We start from the raw sequence: 26395 nt of genomic DNA, 5'->3' as shown, positions 1-26395 counted from the left end.
GGGCCCTGTCCCCGAGTTTACCAGAGTAGATATTAAGCTCTGGGGTAATGACTTGGCTGTACTGGGGCCTATTTCTGTACCAAGGCTCGGAGCTGTTCTTGGGTAAACAGAAGTCAGCCAAAGAGGAAGCCACACCTCCTTGCCAGACACTATATCAGTCTGCAAGGGGTGTGGTCAACCAAACTAATCCAATAGGGTATAAAGTATAGTGCAAACTAGATACATAGGACTCTGCCTAGTAACAGTAGAATATGTGAAGAGGTAGGGTTTAAAGCCATAGGGGAGCTAAACCTTATGGGTCCCTACATTCACCCGGGGGAAAATTCCATTCCGTCCCGGCAATGGTAAATAAATACACATGTTCAGCAATCATTATAGTGCGTGAATTAGTGCAAAAATAAACACAGTACCAACATCCTCTTCTGGTATCTTCTCCTGAGGAATACTAGGAACAATGGTTACTGCAAAGGCACAGTAACTATTTTGTTACTTTGTTACTTGAGTGTCAGTGTGGATCACCCAGGCACTTTTACTTAATTATCCTTGAAATACCTCCTGGACCTTGTAACTTGGTATAACCTTGAGTCACCTCCCGGATCCATAAACAAGGGTGCTCAGGCACACACTTGCACATGGAAGAATCCTGCTGCTCTCAGGTCTCCCAGGCACATGCTTGGCTGTAAAGAAAAGTTAGTGCAACACTCAATTAACTATTTTACTGCATAAATGGCCCCACACAAGCCAACTTTATTAAGTCCATTCCTGTCCCACCCTAACCCAGTGTTTGTGACTACCCTGCACGCACTCCATAGGGTATAGATAAGGCAATGGGTCCCACCTGAAGAGGCAGGTTTGAGGTAGAAGTTGTAATGAGGTGGGGGCTCAGCAGTCTTTTTATAGAGCCAACTATATACAAAGATAAACTTTACAGTTCCTCAAATTGGAGGTCTCCAAACATGTAAAGAACAAAATGAACTGGCCCATCACTTTGGGCAAAACTGAAGAAAGATGCAGGTCATCCAGTATATCTCAATCCACAGGGAGTCTTTCTGAGGTGCCCTTAAATTCCGGTGGATAGCTCCATCAATATTTTATTGAGGACCATTTCCACCTCCCACCCGGGGAAAATCTCATCAGCGAGGGTATCCAACCGGCATGGGATTTTCACAAATGCCCCTCGTACTTGGCCTTCGTGGCCACGTAAGAGATGTAATATGCGGGGTGGGGCTTATCAATTTTCCCGCCACTAGGAAGATCCATCAACAGGGAGAAGTCTCGGTCCTCCTGATATTTCCCACAGGATTTAACACGATGCTTGCATTTGGTTCGACCGAACCACCGCTCCCCATTGAACAAGAAGTCCACATCTCCATGGCCCCCCAGTTTGGCTTGGGGTATTTCTTTTGCTGAAGATTTCCAGGAGATGGCACACTTCTAGAAGATAAAGCTATACTGGCCCCATCGGGTACAGTGCTTTTTGCTCTCTCTCTCCCAATGACCATACTTAGGGATCTTGTAGCAAGTTCCTCCAAAGTCATCTCTGGGATTTGTGGGGCCACATCAGTTGAGGGCTCCTCCTGTTGGGTAGGGGACCACACCACTACTGATTCCTTATCCTCCTGCCCCTGTGGCTCCTCCTCATCTGAGGAACTCACGGATGATGGTGAATTGATTACCACGGGGCCTGTGGAGGTTGAGCTGTCAGGACCTACAGTGAACAAGGGGAGGCCTTCCTCTGTTCCTGGGGTGGGCGGATAAGCTCATACCATGGGCTCAGCCCAGCAGCTATTTTCAGCAGCTATTTTCACAGGAAGGACATTTGGTCCCTATATTTTCCAATGCAGGTTCCACCTCCACTCCACAGCAACTGCAACATGGCACTACTTTAGGGACACCCCCCTCCTCTGGTTTTAGGACAAAAGTGCCTAACTGTTCATGATTATAAAGGGACGAAAGGAGGAGGCGTAACTGCAACTCGCACACCAGCATCATATATAGTTCAAGAACATGGTTGGAGACATGGCAATCTCAGGTGCCGGGTTATATGTCACAGGCTCAGTCATAAAACAGCCATTTTGCACCACCATGTGCGCTATTATAGAACATGTACTGTATATGCAGGCTCAGAAATAAAATGAGCCATTTTGCATCACCAGGCACGTTTTTCCAGAACATCATATGCTGCAGAAATATGCTAAACCCCTGTACCCTGTTTAGATAAATAAAAGTCATATGAATAAAGAAAATAAATACTTTGTTAACCGATACCACAATTATACATTATACCACAATGATACATTATCAACACCAGGTCCAAAGGTGCAGCTCCATGACAAAAAATCACAAGCATAGGGCAACTATACTCTGTTCAATGTATGCAGAGCAGGTGTGGAAATAGACCCAGATACCGCTACATGTACCTCAGGTATTGACAGATGTCAAGCAGTGTCCCACAAGTTGTAACAATAAAGGAGAATAGAAAGGGAAGTGTATAGGAGTTGCGGGCCTAGTAGGACCAGTAATAGGAGCAGGAGTGTCGGGCCTAGTAGCTGGCCTACCTGGAGTGGAAATCTCCTCCACCACTGCGAGTGATCTGGTAGGAGAAGAGGCCTCCCGTCTCTCAATTGGGTCCGCAGGTAGCATTCAAATCCTGCACCGCATGGCCTACCTCCAACAACCACAATAGGCATACCGCCTGCCCATCTTTCAGTCCAAAAGTGCCCAGCCACACATAGCATTGTGATGGCCTATAGGACAGTCCCTGGGCTTCAGAAAGAGCAGTGCTGCTCAGGGCTTGCGATGTAGCCTGACATTTAGCCTCAGTATCAGGCATTTTCTGGACAGGATACACTGACCAGAGGATATTTTAGGTAATAAGCTACAAGTTTCACTCGAACACTGCCGCAATCCGGTGTTCTGGCAAATTGTAGAATGTTCCGCAGCCGCAGTTACACAATGTAGTAGATTCCGTACCGGTCTAGCCCTCAGAGCGCACTGACCAGAGGATATTTTAGGTAATAAGCTATAAGTTTCACTTGAACGCTGCCGCAATGCGGTGTTCTGGCAAATTGTAGAGTGTTCCACAGCCGCAGTTACACAATGGAGTAGATCCCGTACTGGTCTAGCCGTCAGAGAGCACCTGCGAGTCTGAGGGTGTGGTAGCAGTGACTTCAGCCGCCGGTTTATCCTGTAGAGACACTCTCGTCCAGGCAGGGAAAGCTGAATCAAGTTGTAGTATTTGGTGTCCTGCCCAGCTGGTCCAGGCCACAGCCGCTGGCACTGTCAAGGTACAGGACGACCTAAGTGGCTGGTTTATCCTGTAGAGACACTCTCGTCCAGGCAGGGCAGGCTGAGTAAACCACTATATAGGTTGTAGAATGAGCTGTAGATGGCAGCAGCCGCTTAGCCAACTTTCAGCGAGGCAGGAGCTGTGGTAGATGCATCCGCTCTATCCCAAAGCAAGGCACAAGATGGCGGCATTGTCATCAGCTCCGGCCAACTCCCAATGAAGTCTCGTAAACAGGCATGACTTCACATGGGATTTGTAGAAAAGAGCGCCAAATGCTTTTACTTTGAGTGACAGCTCTTGTAGCCAATGGGTGCACCCGGGGAACCTTCAAGCAGTGCCAGTCCTAGGCTGATTGGATCTATTGCACCCAATCGGGGCCCGCACTGCATTAAAAAAACAGGAGCTTTTACTCCCCCCTCCACCCACAGACTTCGAAGGTCCAGGGATCATTTCTCCCCGCTGAGTTACTTGAAAAAAACAAACAAACATGTGCACAGACTTCTACTTACAAACACAGCCTATCTTATCTAAACAAAAGGAGAACTCTTTCACAGGGGGCTCTACCGTGCGGGACGGTGAGTGCAGAGGTTCCACGCACGGCACAGCCCCCTGGGAAGGAGTTCTCCTGTCGTGTTGATAAAATAAGCTGTGTATGTAAGTAGCAGTCCGTGCACAGGTTTTTTTTAACTGCAAGAAGTTCATGGATGAAAGAACAATAAAGGGAGGAGGAGAGTAAGAAACAGTTGCTGAGAGGAAAGATTAAAAACAGAAAATATATAGATAACAGATAATTTGAGTTAGAAACTACAGCAGGGAAAACAGAACAGAGTGCAAAGGAGAAGGGAAGAGTAGCGATAAACAGAAGAAGAAATCTATGTAATATATAGAAAGGGGGCAAAAGAGCACAACAAACCAATTGCAGTTAGAAAAAAAAGTAAGGTGCAGCCATATTATCTGTATTATTTATAGCTGTGGGCCTGTGTCCTGGTTGTAGTGCGGCATTGCTGCACTGGTTGAACTGAACATTATTTTATAATCTAGGGATCCCCAACCTTTTTTTAGTCATGATGTGGGGAGCTACACAAGCATGAAAGGGTTTTTTGGAGGCCTGTGGTTGGCTATTGGGTAGCCTCATGCGGACTGCTGGCCTGCGGGAGGCTCTGATATGAGTAAAACTGTCTCTGTGCTTCCAAACTTGCCTCCAAGCCAGAAATATAAAAATGGCACTTACTTTGAGGCCACTGTAGCAACATGTTGCCCCTGAGCCACTAATTGGGGATCACTGCTATAATTTTACAAAGCTCTGCTGACTATACAGCAAGAGGGAAAGGGGAGCAGTGACAGAAAGCAGAACAAGAAAGCAGCACAATTCAGCAGGAGCAGCCCCCTAAGTTTGCTCATAACCTGTACAGAGAGAGACCATAAAACTATGGCAGCATAGGGATCCCCCTGTACTAAGCACAATACAGCAGGAGCAGCCCCCTAAGTTTGCTCATAGCCTGTACAGAGAGATACCATAAAACTATTGCAGCATAGGGATTCCCCTGTACTAAGCACAATTCAGCAGGAACATCCCCCTAAGTTTGCTCATAACCTGTACAGAGAGATACCATAAAACTATGAAAGCATAGGGATTCCCCTGTACTAAACACAATACAGTAGGAGCAGCCCCCTAAGTGTGCTCATAGCATGTACAGAGAGATACCATAAAACTATGGCTGCATAGGGATTCCCCTGTACTAAGCACAATTCAGCAGGAACATCCCCCTAAGTTTGCTCATAACCTGTACAGAGAGATACCATAAAACTATGGCAGCATAGGGATTCCCCTGTCCTAAGCACAATTCAGCAGGAACCGCCCACTAGTGCTCAGCACTGTGTGCTGCTGGGTGCTGATCGCAGGTTGTGTGGTGCTTGTTGAGCTCAATCATGAGCAATTGCAGCCCTGGAGGGTGTGGTGCGCCCAAGGATGCTGATCCAGGAAAGCCCCAGGCCTCATCTGTGTCACCTAGGCCTCGGGGTGCTTCTGCAGAAGGAGGTGTTTCTGAGGGGCCCCAAGCGGAGTCCCCAGTGCAAGTTGCGGGGTTTAACCCAGATATGCTGCCGCATGAACCGAGATTCCGGGAAAATTTGGCTAAGGGAATGCTAAAGTTTAGGGAGAAAAGGGCTGAGATTGCGCAAAGGCATACAGCCTGGCCCGCCCCCGGAAGAAAGTGGAGATTGCTGCCCTGTGTGACAAGCTGCACACTCTGGAGTGGAAACTGGCAAGGGAATTGGCTCAGTGAAGGAGTCCTTTGATAATGCCGAGCGGTTCCGGGAGATGGAGCAAAGGTGCCAGGAGGAGAAATACAGGGCATCGCTGAAAAGCAGAGCCATCACTGAGGTGTCCAGCGATGAGGAGCCTGAAAGCTCTGAGGCCCTCCAGCAAAACCGGCCAGTTCCAAAGAGCCCTGGAACCGCCACTGGCACTCCTACTGGTACCCCCACTGGTACCCCCTCAGGTACACCGGGCCTCCTAAGGGAGATCAGACAGGCAGAGTCTCCTTGCTCCCTGAGGCCACAAAAAATGGTCTTTTCTTCAGAAGAAATTGAAGATATTGATCCCAAGGAGAAGGTGAAAGCAAGGAGAAAGAACCAGCAGCTGTGGAAGTAAGTGGCTTTGTCTACACGGAGTCTGATTTCCCTGTCCTGCCCTCACCCCAAAATAAGCCTGTGTCTCTGGGTGTCTCCCAGGCTGCCCCTCAGTCGGCTGAGGATGTTGGGGTGCAGTCAGCCCCTGCTGCGTTGGCCGGTTGGGCACAGAAAGTGAATGCCAATGTGGCTGCAGCAGGGAACAATGAAAATCTGCCATCTGGGAGGAATGCAGGGCAGCCGGCGCAGAAAATGGCTGAAAGGGAATCAGTTTGCCACATTGCTGCAAACATATGTGCAGAACAACAAGCGGGCCCTGATGGCGACATCTCACAGCAACCAGAGAATTTGGCATCCGCTACAGTGTCTCTTCCATAGCAGGACAAAGCCAGAAGTGATTGGAACAACTTGGAGCAGAGCTGTAAAGGCAAAGCTGCAGTCGCTGAGCAGCAGGAGGAACAGCAAAAGGGAAAGAAGAAGAAGACGACCAAGGCTGCTCCTAAGGCTGGCAGAAAGAAGAAGGCTACAAAAGACTCTGCAGCGGACTCTTGTAGTTCAGCAATTCCAACTGCTGCTATTTCCAGTGGTGCAAGTGTGCGTGGGCGTGACTGCAGTGAAGAGATCGGTGAGCGTCCGGCTGGTGAGTGCACTGGGAAAGTAAAATCTGTGGGTGTAAATATGTGTGGGGAGAAAGTGTTGGGGGGCTCGGGTCCAACCATGCAAGGGTCAACTGCTGTTGTGCAAGAGGTGAATGTGGGTGCAGGTACGAGTGCTGTGGGTGCAGGTACGAGTGCTGTGGGTGCAGGTACAAGTGCTGTGGGTGCAGGTACAAGTGCTGTGGGTGCAGGGGTGAATGATCCGACTGGTGCAGTAAATGCTACAGCGGCGGTGTGAGTGCAGCGATTGAGGTGGCGAGTGTGAGTAGCCAAAGCTTTGCTAATGTTGACCATGGCAAAGCTAAAGTGTGGGGCAGGGTGACAAACCTGCAGTGGGGAATTACCCCCGACGTGGGAGGATCTACCCCGCAGACTCTGGGAGGTGCAGGAATGTGGTGCAGTTGCAGTGGGAGGGTCCCTTGCCTGAGAGAAATAATGTTATTGATAAGACCTGTGACATGGGCTTCTCAGCAAATTATACTTTTTTTTTTTTTTTAAACATTTTATTGAAGTTTAGCAATAAACATGTAGAATGAATAATGACAAATTATTTAAATATAGGTTGTACAACAATAGTCACATTTGACAGTTTGTCCTTCAAAAAGATAAGAAATAAAGAAAATAGAATGCTTACAGAGAAACAAAATGAGTAATTTAAATAGAGAAAAACAAAACAAAAACAAATTAACTAACTATGCCCAGTGAATTAACTATAAAAAGAAAAGAAAATTTCCTAGAGAGCAAAATCAAGGATAATTTTGCTTATATGTTCGTGAATTATTGAAATAAATCTATATATGCAGCATTTTATAAATCTGATCCTTATTACTTATATCTATAGCATTAAAGTAAAATGACAAAGTATTTTTAAAAGGAATCCTGGATTTAGGTTCACTTGTTTTTGCTTTGATGGCTTCTTGCCAGCCAAGCTGATTAAGATAAGAAATCATTTCTGTTATAGGAGGGGTTTCCTCTTTTAACCAATAATAAAATAATGCAGCCATAAATAAAAATAATTATTTATCAATTTTTTGTGTTAGGGAGACTGGTAAAATGCTTGATAACACCTCCTCTTTTTTAATATGTAATAGAGCGAAACTAGGAGATAACTTTATATTTAAATTCAACCTGTGGTTCAAGAATCTTTCCACCATGTTCCAGAAGTTACCAATCTTCGGACAAGACCATAGGTAGTAGAATAAATTAACACCAGTTTTGTTACATTTGGGGCAATAAGAGTTTGTTTTAAAGCACTTATTACGAACAAAAAGTTTTCCATATCCTAGATGGACAAGTTTGAATTGCTGAATCCTCCAGCTTTCAGCAAAAATCAGATTGTTGAATTCATGCATAGACTTAACCAATTGCAAAGGGGATATAGAGTGTTAGAGGTAGATAAACAGACCACTTAGCAGACACATTCTCTAAGGCAGCGCTGTCCAACTTCTGTGGTACCGAGGGCCGGAATTTTTCTGGCCAACACAGTAGAGGGACGATAATGGACCCTCTTTGACCACTCCCCCTTTTCAAACTGCACCCACTTTAAACCACACCCATGTTATCACAAGAGCTTTTAAGACTATACCCCCAAATGGTTGGTGCTCACTGTAGGGATATTACCCTTCATTCATATGTGAAAGAATTGTATTATGTCATATTAAGACACAATCTTAAATCCCTATGCCTCCTCTTCCCCTGTGGATAGCACAGCAACCCCCAGCACATAATTACACATCTTAGGAACCATATAATGACTATTTTCAAATGCTAAAAAACTCCCAGAACAAACCCCCTGCCAGGTCCACCTCCCACAGGTAGCATAGGGCAGGCAGAGTATGGCACACACAGGCAGCATAGGGCAGGGAGAGTATGACACACACAGGCAGCATAGGGCAGGGAGAGTATGGCACACACAGGCAGCATAGGGCAGCCAAAGTATGGCATACACAGACAGTACTCTGCCTTCTCTATGCTGCCTGTGTGTGCCATACTCTGCCTGCCCTATGCTGCCTGTGTGTGCCATACTCTGGCTGCCCTACTCTGCCTATGTGTGCCATACTCTGTCTGCCCTATGCTGCCTGTGTGTATGGCACCCATAGACAGCATACACTGACACAATGCTGGCACTGCTCCTACAGTCTTAGGTGTGAACAGGTGAACAATGGGGGTGATTACAGCCTGAGCCTGAGGTGTGAATACTGCAGGGGGTGAACAATGCAGAAACTAAAAGGTGTGAACAGTACAGGGGATTACATGTTTAAACAATACAGGGGGATTACAGCCTGAATCTGAGGTGAGAACAATGCAGGGGGGCCAGTTAATCTCAGTACTGATACCATTTGAAGTTTACACAAAGGTAAGCCATCAAAGCAGCCAGACAGGTGGGGGGCCACACAGAAGGGGCCCGCGGGCCTGCTCTAAGGGATGATTATCTTGGGTAAAAACATCCCAGAATGTACCAGAAAGTATGTTGATTTTTATATTATGTGGTTTGTCTTTAAATTCTAATATTGCTTCAGCCAGTCTATGTTTAGCAACCACAAATTTGTCTTTATTGTGAGTCACTGATAAACCACATTGGCAGGCTAAGTAAAAAATTTTCTTTAAACAATGGCCAGGGAGTTAAAGAATAATTGTTTGGATCTAGTAGGTCTTTTATCAATATGATGTTTTTTTTCTCAGATGTTAGTAAAAATGAAGAAGACCTTAATGGGTCAGAGGTTTTCAATTGAAGTTTAACTGGCATGAAGGGAGTTTGAGAGTAACTGAAGCCATGGCTGGAGAATAGATATTTCCATACAAAAATAGTGTCCCGATATAGAGGATTCCTTTTAATATCTCTTGGTAAATTACTCCATTTACTATGTAATGCAGAAAATATATCCGAATAAGGTTCATGGAGTAATTCTATTTCTGGGTTGGTGTATTTATTACTTTGAAAGATCCATTTAATAAGGTATCTTGTTAGAGCAGACAGGTTAAATGTTCTAAAATTCGGTATTTTTAGTCCACCAAGTTTAGCAGGTCCCCTTAATTTGGACAAAGCTATTTTTGATTTTTTTTCATTCCAAATTAATTTCACAAGTGCAGAATCTAGCTTTCTAATATCTGAATGTCTAATAAGTAAAGGTAAGTTGATTAAAGAATAAATCAGTTTAGGAAAGATTAAAGTTTTGAAAAAGATCACCCTGCCTTTTAAATTTAATGGGGAATGCATCCATTTTTTACAAATTGAGATGACATTATTAATGGCAGGAGTGATGTTCAAGGAATACAAATTATTTAAATCTATGGGAATAGTTAAGCCCAAATATTTGAGTTGTGTTTTTGGGGGTCTTAATTGCAGCTTCTTTAAAAGAGAGTTAGATATAGAGCCAAATAGATTCATTATCTCAGTCTTGTCAACATTTACTTTATATCCTGAAAAGGACTGAAAATTCACAAGCATATCAAAAATGGCTTTAAGAGAGTTATTGGGATTTTTTATAATTAGCAGCAAGTCATCTGCAAATGCTAGTACCTTAAGTTGCTGCTTGTTAATAGTGATACCTTGGAAAGCCTTAGAAGAATTGAAAGCTCTAATCAATGGTTCTAAAGCTATATTAAATAGCAAGGGAGATAAGGGGCAGCCTTGTCTAGTCCCTTTAAAATATTTGGATTGGGCACCTCCTAAAATGACTTGAGTTTTGGGATTAGAGTAAAGATATTGAATGTAATGATAAAATGGGCCATTAATACCAAATAAATCCAAACAACTAAAAAGATGGTCCCAAGTCAAATTATCGAAAGCTTTCTCAGCATCAATATTAATTATGGAGCAAGGAATCTTGTGTTTCTTGGTATAAAATAATATATTAAGTAAAGCTCCTATGTTCTTAACCCCTGATCTATTTTTAATAAAACCATTTTGAGCTTCGGAGATAACAGAAGGAAGGATCAGGGACAATCTATCAGCCAAAATTTTTGATAATAACTTAATATCTTGTTTTAATAGAGATATTGGCCTATAAGATGAGGGGAGAGAAAGATCTTTATCTTTTTTTTAGTATAACTTTAAGGCTAGAAAGCTCACTAGAAGGAAGTTTTTTACTGGATAGTAGAATATCATTAAAAAGATTAGTTAGGAAAGGAGACATTTTGTACTTCAGAGTTTACCTGTAAGTTTGACATCCGTGGTGGGCAGGCTATTTGCAGGCTTGTTAAGGGATCACATACAAAATTATGTACTGGAGAATGGCATTATGAGCAGTAATCAGCATGGTTTATGAAGGACAGGTCATGCCAGACCAATTTATGATGAGGTAAGTAAGAAGCTGGACAGTGGGGATGCAGTAGATTTAATCGATTTGGATTTTGCCAAAGCATTTGATACCGTTCCCCACAAACGACTGCTTTCTAAACTAAAGTCTATTGGTCTTAGTGAAGTCGTGTGCACATTAATGGAAAACTGGCTACAGGATCGGGTACAGAGGGTGGTTGTTAATGGTACATTCTCTACTTGGAGTAAGGTTCTCAGTGGGGTCCCTCTGTACTGGGTCCGCTTTTGTTTAACTTGTTCATAAATGACTTAGGGGAGGGTATTATAAGCAATGTATCAGTGTTTGCAGATGACACAAAACTCTGCAGACCAGTCAATTCTATCCAGGATGTGGCATCATTGCAGCAGGATCTTAACCAACTGGCAAACTGGGCAGCTAAATGATCTTATAGAAGATGGTATAACAAAGTAACAAGATGGCAGCCCCCTGTGGACAACTTTGAAAGCATAAATCATTATTTTAATTAGGCTTCTCAACCTCTGGGCTTGTGCAGTAAGTTCAGAATGTGTATGTTTATGTTCAGTATACAAAATACAGCATTTCTAATGATTTTCTATTTTAGACTTTAGTTCTCCTTTAAACCGCCAGCAACAGTCTGGCTTAAAATCTTCAACAGTGCCATCGCCCCAATCCTTCTCTATGCCAGAGAAGTGTGGGCCCTGTCACCTACCCAGTCCAATCCAAATGGGATTCAACAGAAATATTCCATCTGGAATTCTGCAAGCACCTCCTCCAGGTCCAGCACAGCACATCAAACAGTGCCTGTTGGGCTGAGATGAGCAGATTTCCCCTACTGTTTGCCATACAGAAGAGGGTGCTCTTATATTAGGGCACACTTACACAACAGCAACACCATGACCTACCATCATAAAACCTTGTTGCACAATGAGACCCAGGGAAAACCTTGTGCCCTGAAACAACTCATCAGAACCTGGCCCACCCAAGCCTCCCACCTACTGACAAAAGGCCAAGTAATACAAACAATAAACCAATCTAAAGAGCAATATGTCTGTGATTGGAGGGATGAGATAGCAAACTCCCATAAGCCAGCTATCTACCAATACAGACTGGCCCCATACCTGGAAAGACTAAAGAACCCCAAAGGCAGACAGTTCCAGAGCCAGTACAGACTGAGTGCCCACAGCCTGGAGATTGAACAGGGAATGGCACTGACAGACCTAAAGGCCCAGGGAGAGTAGGCTGTGCCAGCGATGTGACCAGGAGGCAGTAGAGGATGAGGCTCGCTTCCTGCTACACTGCCCCAAATACTCAGCACTGAGAGACACCTACTACCAGAGACTCTCCCATCACATCTTAGACTTCACCTCCATAGAAGAAGAGAGAAAACTCTACATCCTACTGGGAGAAGAGGCACCGACATTAACAATGGCAGCACTATACATAACAGAATGCCAGACTGAGAGAGACAGGACTTTCCCCTGTCCCCATATAACCCCTAAATTTCCATATACTGACCCCCTAACCCCCACCCTCTACCTGCTTTGGCAATGCTAAATATATTTGGTCCTGCCAATAAAGCTCATTTGATTTGAAAAAAAATATTTTTCCATCTTTTGTATTGTGGACCTGATCTCTGATGAGGCTGTGCAGGGTGTAGATGTGGTCTTTGGTGTGGTGGTTTGGCATGAACCCTGCATGGCTCTGGCTGAGGACATTGTGCTGGGTTAGGAAGGTGAGGGTTCGCCTGTTCAGAATACTGTTGAACAATTTGCCCAGGGTGCTGCCCACACAGATCCCTCTGTTGTTGGCTGGGTCGTACTGGTCCCCACTTTTGTAGATGGGGGTTATGAAGCCTTGGTTCCATGCCTGGGGGAAGTGGGCAACACTCAGGGCTAGGTTAAAGAGTTTTGCTATTGCACCATGTGTTTCTGGGGGGCCATATTTAATCATCTCGGCAGGATTACATCTGTACCGGCGACTTTTCTACATCGTAAGACTAGTATTTTCTTTGCTATTTTCTGAGGTGTCATGGGTGCATCCAAAGGGGTCTGGAAATGCTTGATTTTCTCCTCCAGAGCATGAAGCTTTGCCTGTATATTCTTTTGTTCTGGGGTTTGCTCACATGGGGGGATTTCTTTGTACAGATCCTTGAAATAGGTCCGCCAGATGTTGCCATTTTGTATATAGAGGGGGTTTTTCTTGGGTTAGGTCCCCATGTGGTTCCACATCTCCCAGAATGAGTTCTCTTGCAGGGCATCCTCCAGTTGTTGGATATTGTTTGAGATGTCGTTTTGTTTCTTTCTAAGGATTTATATGTATTGGTTCTGTATGTGGTTATGGGCTGCTTTTAGCTCTGGGTAATTTGGCTCTCTGTGCTTTTGGTTAGAGGCTTTCCTTAGATGGTTCCTTATTACCTTGCACCCGCTGTCAAACCATTTATTAGACTTTAAATTGCCTTGTTTCTTACAGTTTGTCCTTTTCAGGTTAGATAGTTCTGCCATGGTGTGTAGTATTTTGTCCTTTGCTGCTTGGTTCACCCCACGTGGGGTTCTCTCATATGGGTTACTTTGGAAGTTTTCAAGCAGTTGTTTGACATTGGATCTGCTGGAAGCCTCCTGGTACCTCAGAGCAGAGTGCTGGGACCATTTAAATGCTGGGGGCAGGATGTAGAGGCTGGGATGGTTTTGTTGTGCGGTTGGTTTGTTGCTACATTTAACATATAACAGTATTTGATTATGGTCTGACAGGTGGGTTTCTGGAGTAACTGTGAAGGCGCAGATGTTTGTAGGGTCCACGTCTGTGATGGCATAATCAACCACGCTGCTACCTACATGTGAGTTTAGTGTGAATCTCCCTAGTGTGTCTACTTTGGTGCGCCCATTAAGAATAGAAAGTCCAAGGCATCTGCACATGTATAACAGTTTTCTCCACATTTTGTTTACTGCGCTGTCATAGCTGTTTGTTTGGGTTGGTACTGATTCTTAGCAGCAATTTGCAGATCCCAGTACATAGGTATTTCCCTCAGACGTCAGGTAATCTTTTTCCATGCCAGTTCTGGCATTGAGATCCCCATTGAGATCTCCCTTTCTAACCGCTCATAGCTATCTGGGTTGAAGTAAGGGGACTGTAGGCTGCACACAGGTAGATGTCTGACTGAGAGGTAAGTAATGAGCTGCTTATTCTTATCTAAATATGGCTGTCTCCTCTCTTCTTTGCTCTATGGCTGTCTCCTCTCTTCTTTGCTCTAATGTGTTCTTGCAGCTCCTCCTTGTACCAGACAAATACTTCTCCTGAGCAGCAACCCTGTTTGGTGTTTTTATTCTTCTGAGCAGGGACCAAAATCTCCCTGTAGCCAGTGGGAACCAGGGATTCATCCTCTGCCCAGGTCCATGTTTCCAGGAGGATCTCTATGTCAACACTACATAGTGTTTGTTTAAAGTTGGGGTAATTTGCTTTAGATCCAAAGGCTGAGGCACTCAGACCCTGGATGTTCCAGCTTCTAATTTATATATATTGTGGTAGAAGTGACCCAACAAATGAGTAAAAATGTGAATTTTCCCTTTAAGTTCTCCATAGTGGGAGATGTAAGCTTTAAGGGAGATGTTGAATATATTTAAACAGAGAATGCTTTCTGTTTAAAGGGTTTTGTGGTTTGGTCCTGGAAGCTATAGTGTTCTGGAAGGAACAAGCGGACCAGGCGATCCATTCCAGTAGTCCAGCTCACATAGTGAAGCTTACTTTCCACAGGAATGCTGTCCTGTGGTAAGGTATTTAATTGTATGGAAAGGTGTGTAACAGTATCTCAGAGCAGGGAGGATACCTTGTATGTGTAAAGAACTCCCAGATAGACTTTGAGTACTTCCGGCCACTGCAAGGAACAGAGGGAGACTTGAGAAAGTGACTGAGAGACTGAGCGTCTAAGGAGCTGAGAGGAAAGCCAGGAGGCTGAGCAATTCCCCCAGAGTGTTGTGAATACAGGGGTGACCCCAACCATTTTGTGTTTTTTCATTGGTAGTCCACAAGGAGACCAGGTTAGTGAGGGAACTCATCTAATGTGTGATGGTAGCCTTAATGCTAAGAAAGTGTCATTGATCCCACTAGTTTACAATAAATGCAGCACTGCAGTTGCCGGAGGCCACTGGCCATCATTCAGTGTTGGAGGCACTGAGGTGTGAGTGCCGTGCCCGCTGCATAGGGGGGCACCCGGCACTCATTACTTTCTGTCCTCAAGTTGTCATGGCGAATATCACCCTCCTACATGTTGGATCAACATGTAATCATTCAGGAGCCATACTGTGGTGGGAACTATAGCGGAAAATAGATCATGTGTAAACAAAATAAAAATTATATAAAGTAAAAAAGTATGCCTGCGAGAGCTGACTACTACCACCCGGGGGGGAAATATATGTAGAGAGCTTCATGTAGATAAGAATTAGTTACTATGTCCATACAGAGAGGAAATTGTAACATTGTGAATTAAAAAAAAAAAAGAAGATGTGTATAGTTACAGTATCAAGTGAGGGTGCTGGTTTAAATCCTCACAACCAACGCTACAAAAAGGGGTCAGTATCTGATATATCTGATATTTTTATTAAGTTGTAAAATGACTTCCTTATGAATTTATTTTCTGCACTTTATCTGCTTTACACGTTGGTTATTCTTTGGGTTGTCCATCCACTTATATGTCACTTTTTCACGTCATCTTTTGTGTTTTCCCACCACACTATAGTATTTAGGTTTGTCCCATTGTTTGAATTGTAACTTTGAGAAAGGCTGGAGTATCAGCCGAAACATCAGTCTTTGTTATAATCTTCAATAAACTACTTTGTTCTGCATAAGTCCTATGTCAAGCGGCCCGTTCTTCGATATATATATATATATCAGATGAATATAGTGAAGGAAGCCTTTCTCACAGGACTACATTATTGTTGAGTGAACTGACGTTTCAGCTGTCACACCAGCCTTTCTCAAAGTTACACAACTAAGTGAAAATGAGCCATAAATACAACATATGGCGGGAAAACAAACAATGACGTGCAATAGTGATGTAACACGAACCCCCACCACCCACAACACAGGAAGTAAATATAAATAAACAATTGAAAAGAAACAGAGCTTACCCGAAAAATAAAATATAAACAAAAAAACATATACTGAAAACATATATTGAAAATCGTGACACAAATCAAGAGTAGGGTAAAAGTGGGGACAGGGAAGGGGCAATAGAATACCAACACCAATCAGAGAAGGGCCAATAGTAAACAGAGAACAGCAGTCAAAGGAAATTGAAGGAAGTAAAGGCAAAAGGATCTCAGAGCCCGGAAGGCATTATTGCCAGCATCAGGAAGGCAGAGAAATCGGCAGCGGCAGCGCAGGGACAAATCCACACGGGTCCCACAAGAGGTCTATAATAAGTTGCACCCATTTACAACAAATAATAAAAATAAATATAAATAGACTGTGTAACTTGAGCAAATGAAAAATAAAAAATAAAAGTAAGTGTAGATGTAGGGGAGCTGTCTCTCCTCTGTGTTGTTACTGTGCAAGAAGGAGGAGCCCCCACCCTCTGTGTGAGCTGACAGGAAGGAAGTGAGAGAAGGAGGTGCTTCTGTGAACAAGGAAGCAGAGAGAGACAAGCAAGGTGCTGGTAGCTTACAAAGTGTTCTGTATAAGAAAGTAATTGGGAACCCCCCAGTGGCAGAAAGCGTGCTCTTCTCAGGGCACGGAAAGCCAAAGGGAGTTCTTCTCAAGACCCTCAGCAGTTCAGAAAGTACCAGCTATGTTATGTGAGTGAATTTGCCCCTGGCTGGCAGGCTGTATCTATAGATAAATACAAAAGAACAAGAAGGGTGTATTATCCATGTCTTATTATTCATATCAGGCTCACACCAGGTGTTTCCCACCCAAATCAATAATGAAAAACAAAAATGAAAGTAAAATTAGGCGTAAGGCAAGGAGAAATTGACAAACTGTTATTAAAAAAAAGAGTGTGAATGGATTTATAGACTCAAATCGCGCTCACCTTTGGGTCTAAATGAGGGGTTTACCTTCACTCCATTCATTTCTAAAAACTGAGGAATCCAGCAGCACAGTTTCGATACTTATATAACAAAACAAACATTGAGTCATTGAAATTGCTACTATGTATAATAAAAGTATCTCTTCACTTCATTCGTTCCCATGGTTAGGCTGTAGTTCACATTTTCAACCAATAGATGGTGCTAGTGAGCAATGCATAACATCAATTCGTACAGGGTATATATAGCTAATATTCTTGAAGCACCAACCAATGATATCCCCTGAGGAAGTCACGAGGGAGCGTGACGAAACGTGTAGGGCGGGTGCAGCTTGTGAGGGTGGAAGGGGAGCGAGCAGGTTTGACTTAGGGGACAGGACTGATCTGTCTGGGGGGAAAAGCGGCTCCTGATAGCCGCTTGTTGAGTTGAAACAAGGGGTTTGGATGGGTGTGGGGTGGCCTCACAGAGACTCAACAGTGACTCAATAGTGTTAATAACGGCGTTAGGTATAAATGCAGAGGACGTGGCTTAAGTAGCTACGTGCAGCTAGTAGTAATGATTTCAGGCAGTATACCTGGAGTGACTCATTAGAACGCTGAAGCTAAGAACGCTGAATCCAGCATTGCACAGGTTGAGGCGGGAGTGTACCGCTAGTCAATCACCCTATATTATTTATTTCTTTATTCACTTATATATTTATTTATTTATTTATTTAAAGACTAACCATCTATTCATTCACCTATCCTTCTATGTATTCACTCACTTATCTAATAGAGGCTTTCTGTGAGTGAGCCTGTAATTTAATGCATGAGCTATTAAGTAACTGCAACTATTTACTGCAATAATTGCACATCAGAGATTGAATAGATGTCTGTATAAATTAACTAATTATGGAACAAGTGATTTAGTGATTTACTATGGTCATTACAGTGATTAATGTGAATCCCTATCCGGAATAAAAACTGTGGACCCCTACACCTCTGTACATTCCTGTATATAATATATAGGGTGTATCACCTGTAAGATTTGAACTATATATAATAATAATATAATATTAATAATATTATTAATCACCCCTCTTACTAGGGTTCCGGTTCTTTTGAGAAGCAGACAAATAACCCACACAAATAAGTGTATATTAAAATGAATATATTGAGTAGCAAATCAATGGATTGTTACAATTAAAAGATTAATTAACAAAACAATATATATACATTATTTACATTTACAGATTAATGACAAAATCTACATTATTATAGCTACCAATATACAAAGAACATGGTGGTCTGGTTCCTTCCCTTTAGCCATGGCCTCCTCTGTGGTCTGTCTCACATCCTGCCCGGTCACTTATGATGCAGTTCCCCAGGTGCTCCTCCCTGGTTCTTCCCCCAGGTTCCTTTCCCAGGTTCCTCCCTTGACCACTGTCCAGCCCACTTTTATGCACCTTTCAGCCACTGCCCCCTGCATACCAACTGATCAGATGGGGGTTGATAAAAAAACCACACCTTGCTCATTGTTCAGTAACTGTTGAGTTTTATGGCTTCTTGCAGACGTACTGTCCCACCATCCACAGAAAAACCCTTAGATATGGAGATTTGGCTTCGGGTGCAACTTGAAAAACTGGTTTATATTAATCATTAGAGCTACCCTCTACACAGTGTATATGTATAGAGACACACAAACATATATATATATAACTCTGCTGCACATTTTATTAATATATATATATTGTAAGCGAGATCAGACATACAGACAGTCCTTTAGGTGAATACAGTCCCTTTTATTATGTACAGTGACTGACTCTGGTATCCAGCAGGAGCATAAGCAAAACAAAAGTAAACAAAACCCTTGCCACACTGGGCTCTAACTAATACATAAGGTGCTTTCCCTCTCTATTACCGGTCCCCTACTGGGATTACCGGCTAAACCAAAAACACAACTCCCCAGAGTCACAGTACCTTTGAGAGTCCTTCTGTTTGGGAGAAAATGCTCCAAGCTGCTTTAGGCAGGCACAGACCCTCACACAGCAAGTTCAGTTCACAGTCTCAGCTCCAGCCCCCCACTCTCTCTGACTGCAGGCATATCTAGCCTGCTAATTATTCCCCAGGTGTGACTCCCTTGGGGAATTAACCCACTCAGCACCGCTATACATGAGGGAGTAGGAGATGAACCTAGGGAAAATATATCTCCCTTCCACCTGTTTACCTGTTACCGGTTCACAATATATATAAATCACAAATAAGGGCATCCAAGATGAATGATCTAGAGGGCGAAGGACTTCACAAGGAAAGAGCCCTCTAAATACAAAAAAAAAGTATAATATTCAGGGACACCCATTAATGTATAATATGTATTTGTGCTGAAAGTGAAAGGATTACTGAGACACAAATTATATAACACTCACACAGGCTTAAGTTTTAGGGTACTGTGAGGTAATATATAACCTAATTATAAAAACACTCACAGTTTATATTCATAATTTGAATCCTTCTGCCAGTTAGAAAATCCCACACACTTTTAGAGGTTTTGTTTCCAGCTTACTTTGCTGCATTGTCTGTGCGCTGTACACACCACTTACCCACGTGACACTGCTCCACCCATGTCTGGGCTGGATCCCATCTTAGGCCTCTGCAGTAACCCATGGCCTTTAAACTTTGGTGTTTGCAACACCCAACACATTTTGCTTACCATGGTTACCATATGAAAGAGACCACACAGGGAAAATCCTTTATTATTGTGAGTTAGGGTGAGAAACTCTGTGGCACATTTTATTAATCATCATAGCTGGATTAGCACCTCAATTCATGGATAGGTGTGACCATAACCAATACTGACTTCAGGAAATTAAAAAGATACACTACACAAGTGTGCAGCACTATCTTAGCCAAATCACTAGTGAGATGTTTGTCATCTTTGTCTCAGTAGTTCCCCCTCAGTTTCATGCCTGATCATCTAAAATAGAGCAACATAGAGGTAAGGAGCATCATTGTTAGGCCTAGTTGGTTTGTTGTTTGGACAGACCATAAACATAAACAAAATACTAGAAATGTATAGGACAAACCAGACTGGTAACTATAATGCAAATTAGTGAAGTTAAGTGGTTTTAAACACCCCACCTTGAAGACTATACACACATCAAACTCAAGATAATACAAGCAATGAAAGACAAACTTTGGGAAAAAAAACTATAGACTGAATACTGCTTTGATACAGAAACACATAACATACAGTATATTGAGGTTATCAAGCAGCATGCAGTCTATGTAAAAATGTCACAAACGTGTTGCTGCTAATACAAAGAGTAAAAAAAACCAAAATCTGACTCAGGCAAATCATACCAAAAATAAAATTCAAATTGTGCTTTTTACTCTCCTACTAAACTAAAGCAGCAACCATTTTACTCCCTCACAGTACAGGTCATTCTAACTATTAAAAACCAAAAATGTTTTTGAATTTGTATAACCTGACTGTACCAAACCAATTTAGAGACTTCTCCTTCTGTGTAAAAAAAGGAAAAAAAACAAATAAATAAGGTCCTCTATAATTTTTTTTTTCCACAGGACACGGTAAGGCACGGAATTCTCCTTTACATAATCCTGAATCCTTGTTTATCCTGTAAAATATAAACTTGGTGAAGGGAAAATGTTAGGGCATATTCACATTTTGTTTTCCTCTATTCTCATTAGCCCTTCTTCCTTTAATTTGAGAAAGTTCTAATTGGATACTTTCCAACTCTTTTTTAAATGTTCCCCATGCCTTTTGGAGACTGGAGTTCTCTGCACTCAGCCTTTCTTTCTGAGTTTTAAGAACCTGATATGGGATCCATGAATTCCCATTCCTACATTTCTTTTGAAATCCCCACCTATTGTTGCAAATGGAGGAGGCTTCAAAACTAGGTCAAGTTGTTGTTATGGGGGACTTTAATTATCCGGACATTGACTGGAGTAATGGGGTGGCTAAGTCAGAAAAAGCTAGTAGGTTTGTAAATATGCTAAATGACAACTTTTTATTTCAGGCAGTTCAAGAACCCACTAGGAATGACGCTATTTTGGACCTGGTGATTTCTAATAATAATGAACTCATCTCTAACATTTGTGTGGGTGAGCATTTGGGGAACAGTGATCACAACATGGTCTCCTTTGAGATAATGCTGCAGAGACAGCGCTATAAGGGAGTAACTAATACGCTCAATTTTAGACGTGCAGACTTTGCCAATATAAGGGCATCTCTGCAATGTGTCAACTGGGAAAGGCTTTTCATGGGGTTAGACACAGAAGGAAAATGGAACATCTTTAAAACATTGCTTTGTAGGTATACACAACAGTATATCCCCCTTGTAAGCAAGGAGAGGCATCGCAAAGCAAAACCTTTATGGCTGAATAAAAGTGTTATTGTCGAGGTTGGTAAGAAAAAACGTGCTTTTAGGGCATTCAAGTTAGCTGGGACAGCAGAAACTTTCATCAGGTACAAGGAAGCAAATAAAGCATGCAAAAAAGCTATCAAGCAAGCTAAAATAGAAATGGAAAGGGATATTGCTGCTAGGAGTAAAAAGAATCCTAAATTATTTTTTAATTATGTGAATAGTAAAAAAATGAAGCAAGAAGGGGTGGGAACTTTATTATCACGGGGGGGTAAGTTGGTTGATGAGAATGTGGAAAAAGCTGAAATTTTGAACTCTTATTTTTCATCTGTCTATACATCTGAGGAGCCAGATAATGAAGGCTTCCCTTGTAATATGCCCAGTTCTAGTAATTTAGCTACTGGCGCATGGGTCACTCGGGAGGAAATTCAAAAGAGACTTGAACATGTAAAGGTAAACAAAGGTCCAGGGCCGGATGGGATTCATCCCAGGGTATTAAATGAGCTGAGCGCTGTGATTGCCAAACCTCTTCACTTAATTTTTCAGGATTCATTGAGGTCTGGCATGGTGCCAAGAGACTGGCGGATTGCTAATGTTGTGCCGTTATTTAAAAAGGGATCCCGTTCTCAGCCTGAAAACTATAGGCCTGTTAGTCTGACATCAGTAGTAGGAAAACTTTTGGAAGGGGTAATAAGGGATAGGGTACTTGAATACATTGCAGTTCACAATACTATTAGTTTGTGCCAGCATGGTTTTATGCGTAACAGATCTTGCCAGACTAATTTAGTCGCCTTTTATGAGGAGGTGAGCAGGAACCTTGATGCTGGAATGGCAGTTGATGTCATCTACTTGGACTTTGCTAAAGCGTTTGATACAGTACCTCACAGAAGGTTAATGATCAAATTAAGGAATATTGGCCTAGAACATAATATTTGTAATTGGATAGAGAACTGGCTGAAGGATAGAGTACAAAGAGTGGTTGTAAATGGAACATTTTCTAATTGGACCAGTGTGGTTAGTGGAGTACCGCAGGGGTCAGTCCTTGGGCCTTTGCTTTTTAACTTGTTTATTAATGACCTGGAGGTGGGCATAGACAGTACTGTTTCTATTTTTGCTGATGACACTAAATTGTGCAAAACTATAAGTTCCATGCAGGATGCTGCCGCTTTGCAGAGCGATTTGACAAAATTAGATAACTGGGCAGCAAACTGGAAAATGAGGTTCAATGTTGATAAGTGCAAAGTTATGCACTTTGGTAGAAATAATATAAACGCAAACTATCTACTGAATGGTAGTGTGTTGGGGGTTTCCTTAATGGAGAAGGATCTAGGGGTTTTTGTTGATAACAAGTTGTCTAATGCCAGGCAGTGTCATTCTGTGGCTACTAAAGCAAATAAAGTGCTGTCTTGTATAAAAAAGGGCATTGACTCAAGGGATGAGAACATAATTTTGCCCCTTTATAGGTCCCTGGTAAGGCCTCACCTTGAGTATGCAGTGCAGTTTTGGGCTCCAGTCCTTAAGAAGGATATTAATGAGCTGGAGAAAGTGCAGAGACGTGCAACTAAACTGGTTAAGGGGATGGAAGATTTAAACTATGAGGTGAGACTGTCGAGGTTGGGGTTGTTTTCTCTGGAAAAGAGGCGCTTGCGAGGGGACATGATTACTCTGTACAAGTACATTAGAGGGGATTATAGGCAGTTGGGGGATGTTCTTTTTTCCCATAAAAACAATCAGCGCACCAGAGGTCACCCCTTTAGATTAGAGGAAAGGAGCTTCCATTTGAAGCAGCGTAGGTGGTTTTTCACGGTGAGGGCAGTGAGGTTATGGAATGCCCTTCCTAGTGATGTGGTAATGGCAGATTCTGTTAATGCCTTTAAGAGGGGCCTGGATGAGTTCTTGATCAATCAGAATATCCAAGGCTATTGTGATACTAATATCTACAGTTAGTACTAGTGGTTGTATATATAGTGTATGTATGTGAGTGTATAGATTGGTAGGTGTGGGTTAAGTGTGCTGGGTTTACTTGGATGGGTTGAACTTGATGGACACTGGTCTTTTTTCAACCCTATGTAACTATGTAACTATGTAACTATGTAACCTAGAGGAATTCCAATTCTCTCTTTCATTGTACCAATTATTATCATTCCAATAATAGTGTTTCATGGTACAATACCTGGCTATGTGCCCAACTTTTGAACACACATAGCACCTAAACACTTTCTTTTCTGTATGTTTTTTAATTGAATTGTTACAATTCTGTTTTGCAGGGTGAGAAGCCTGTATCGCAGACACCCTTTCCTTGTTATGCTGTTTTCTAGATTGCAGGGGGTTAGAAACCTGTTTTCCTGGACTGTTGTCTTTCAGTTTATCAGCCCTGTACTCGGCACAATTAGAAATCAATTTAGAAGGCCTGGCATGACTAGTACATTCTAAACTAGTCACATTACCTTCACTTGCAGTTTCACATTTCCTACTGCTTTCATTAACAGACAGATCTCTACCCTTTTTAGTATTATTCTGCCCATTAACCACTGATACAGGACTTCTTGCTCCTGAGTTTTTAACCCTTGAATTTCCAAAATACATTTTGAATTATCAGCCCCTACATTGCTGGTTGAGGTTGCAACCAAACTTTTTTTTTTTTTTTTTTTTTTAAGAAAATTGAGAAAAAAAATATTTTTTTTTTATTTTTTTTTCCTTTTATAAACTTTTATTGACAATTTTACAGTTATACAGACAGGTAAGTTTGTTAAGAAGATTGTTTTACAGCAAAGTTTCAGAAAATAAACTGGTGATTGATAACCAATTTTGTATCCTGAGTCTCTTTATTAATAAAGTGTTTGTGGGTAGGCTGGATTCTTTCTTTTTTGAGATCCAGACCTATCCTGAATCTTGTAATGTTTTATTATAGATAGCAGGTGATGCTGGGTTCGGTAACGTTTGTAACCTTTGGTTATTCCGCTGTGTAGCTTGCCATAATGAAGATCTTCTCAGACGTTGGTGTACAATTCTTCTGGGAGTATAGTTGGTCTGGAGAAAGTCATATCTTATAACACATATCAAACTTATAGCTTTAACCAATTTGAAAAGATTAACTAAATTAACAAGATTAACAAAATTAACAGGTGGTGCCTCCTTTTCACTCTCCTCTCTAAATTCCTTGTCGTGTAAGTAGTTCCTGTCTGGATGATTTATATTCCCACATAGTCATAAATGTGAGGGCTGGCCGTAGGTTAACAGATAGGGAAGTTAATACAGTTTATTTCAGGGTAGGAAGAAATAAGTCTTCTTATTTCTTTTTACCTTGTCCTCATTTATATATTTCAGTTGGAGAGGAGGGCATGGTTCTCTCTGGTTGGTGCAATGTAATTTAACCATGGTTCCCAGATTTTTTAAAATTGTTTTTGTTTATCATTTAAGATGCTTGTAAGTTTCTCGTTTACTAAAATCCAGTTTATTTTATGTTTGAGTTGTTGTATTGGTAAAAGTGGAGATTTCCATGATTTAGCTATAGTCAGTTTGGCTGCTATAAAAATTTGAGTAATCAAAGTTCTCGAGTGTTTATTTATATTCGGGATTTTAGTTCCTATCAAGGCTTGTTCCGGTGATTTTCGTAAATTTATCTCGGTTGCAGAAAAGATTAGTTCGTAGACCCTGGTCCAGAAGCACTGGACCCTGGGACATTGCCACCAGATATGGTATGCCGTGCCCTCCTCTCCACATCCTCTAAAGCACTGGGAACTATATGCATTGTTTATCTTATGTAATCTTGCAGGGACCAAGTACCATCTTAGCAGGACCTTATATCCTGCTTCCGGCAGAGATGTGTTGATCGAGCTGTGGGCCGTTGAGTCCCATACCTTTATCCATGTGTCCTCATTTAATGGATACCCCAGGTCCCCCTCCCAAGCCTTCATATAGGGTAAATTGGGTGGGGAGTATGCTTCCAATAATATTTGGTAGAGCTTTGAAAGCACACCTCTAGAATAGGGGTAACTAATACAAATAATTTCCAAGTATGAAGATGGGGGTGTGTTGGATTCATTATGTTTTGATTTCAGATAATGTAGTACTTGCAAGTACCGAAATATTTCGGCCTGGGGGGCTGCATATTGTTGCTGGAATCTCTCCCATTTTAGTGGTCCTGTAAGACCGTATACCTGTTTTATAAATTTAACACCTCTGTTTTCGCACCATTGAAATGGTTTTCCCTCTAAGCCGGGGGGGAATTCCGGATTGCCCAGTAAGGGAGATGCTGGGAAATGCGGAGATAGCAATTTGGTTTTGTATTTTACTCTGTCCCAGGTATTCAGAGTTTGTTCAAGCATTGGGGTGAGATTATTGGGTCGTAACACGTATGGGGTCCATGGGGTCGCTGCCAATTTGATGGGTAGGGTTTCCGCCTCTTCCATCGTTACCCACTTTGGAGGCGGGTTTGCAAATAGTAATGGGATGCTGGATAGCTGGGCAGCTTGATAATATTTTCCAATGTCTGGAACCCCTAGACCTCCTTTTAATCTGGATGATAACATTGTTGCTTTAGATACCCTGGGGGGTCTGGCGTTCCAGATAAATTTCATTACCTGATTCTGTAATCTATCTATATCTGACCTTGGAATACCTATCGGCAAAGTTCTGAAGTAATATAAGACCTTAGGTAGTATTGTCATTCGGGTTGCATGTATGCGGCCTATCCATGATATTTCATATTTAGACCAATTCTCTAACATTTCTGTAAGTTCTTTCCAGAGGGATGGGTAGTTATGCTTATATAGATCTTGTATGTTAGCAGTTATATTTATTCCCAGGTATTTAAGGTGTTGTGTTTGCCAGTGGAAGTCAAAATTTAGTTTAAGGAGTTTGACAGTTGTTTGTGGTAAATTAATGTTCAAAGCATGAGATTTGGAGTAATTAATATTTAGGCCGGATATTTCTGCAAATTTATTGAAGATGTTGATTAAATTTGGTAGAGTGGTGAGTGGTTTTGTAATAAGCATGAGGATATTGTCCGCAAATAAGCATACTTTGTGCTGCGTTGAGTTCTGGGAAAGACCAGTGATGTCTGTATTCTCACGGATCAATGTAGCTAATGGTTCCAGGGCGAGAATAAATAGAATTGGGGATAATGGACAGCCCTGTCTAGTGCCTCCAGATAAGGAAAA

Source organism: Xenopus tropicalis, chromosome 5 (genome assembly GCF_000004195.4).
Source record: "Xenopus tropicalis strain Nigerian chromosome 5, UCB_Xtro_10.0, whole genome shotgun sequence".
Lineage (NCBI taxonomy): Eukaryota > Metazoa > Chordata > Amphibia > Anura > Pipidae > Xenopus > Xenopus tropicalis.
Note: the sequence above shows the minus strand (reverse complement) of the source record.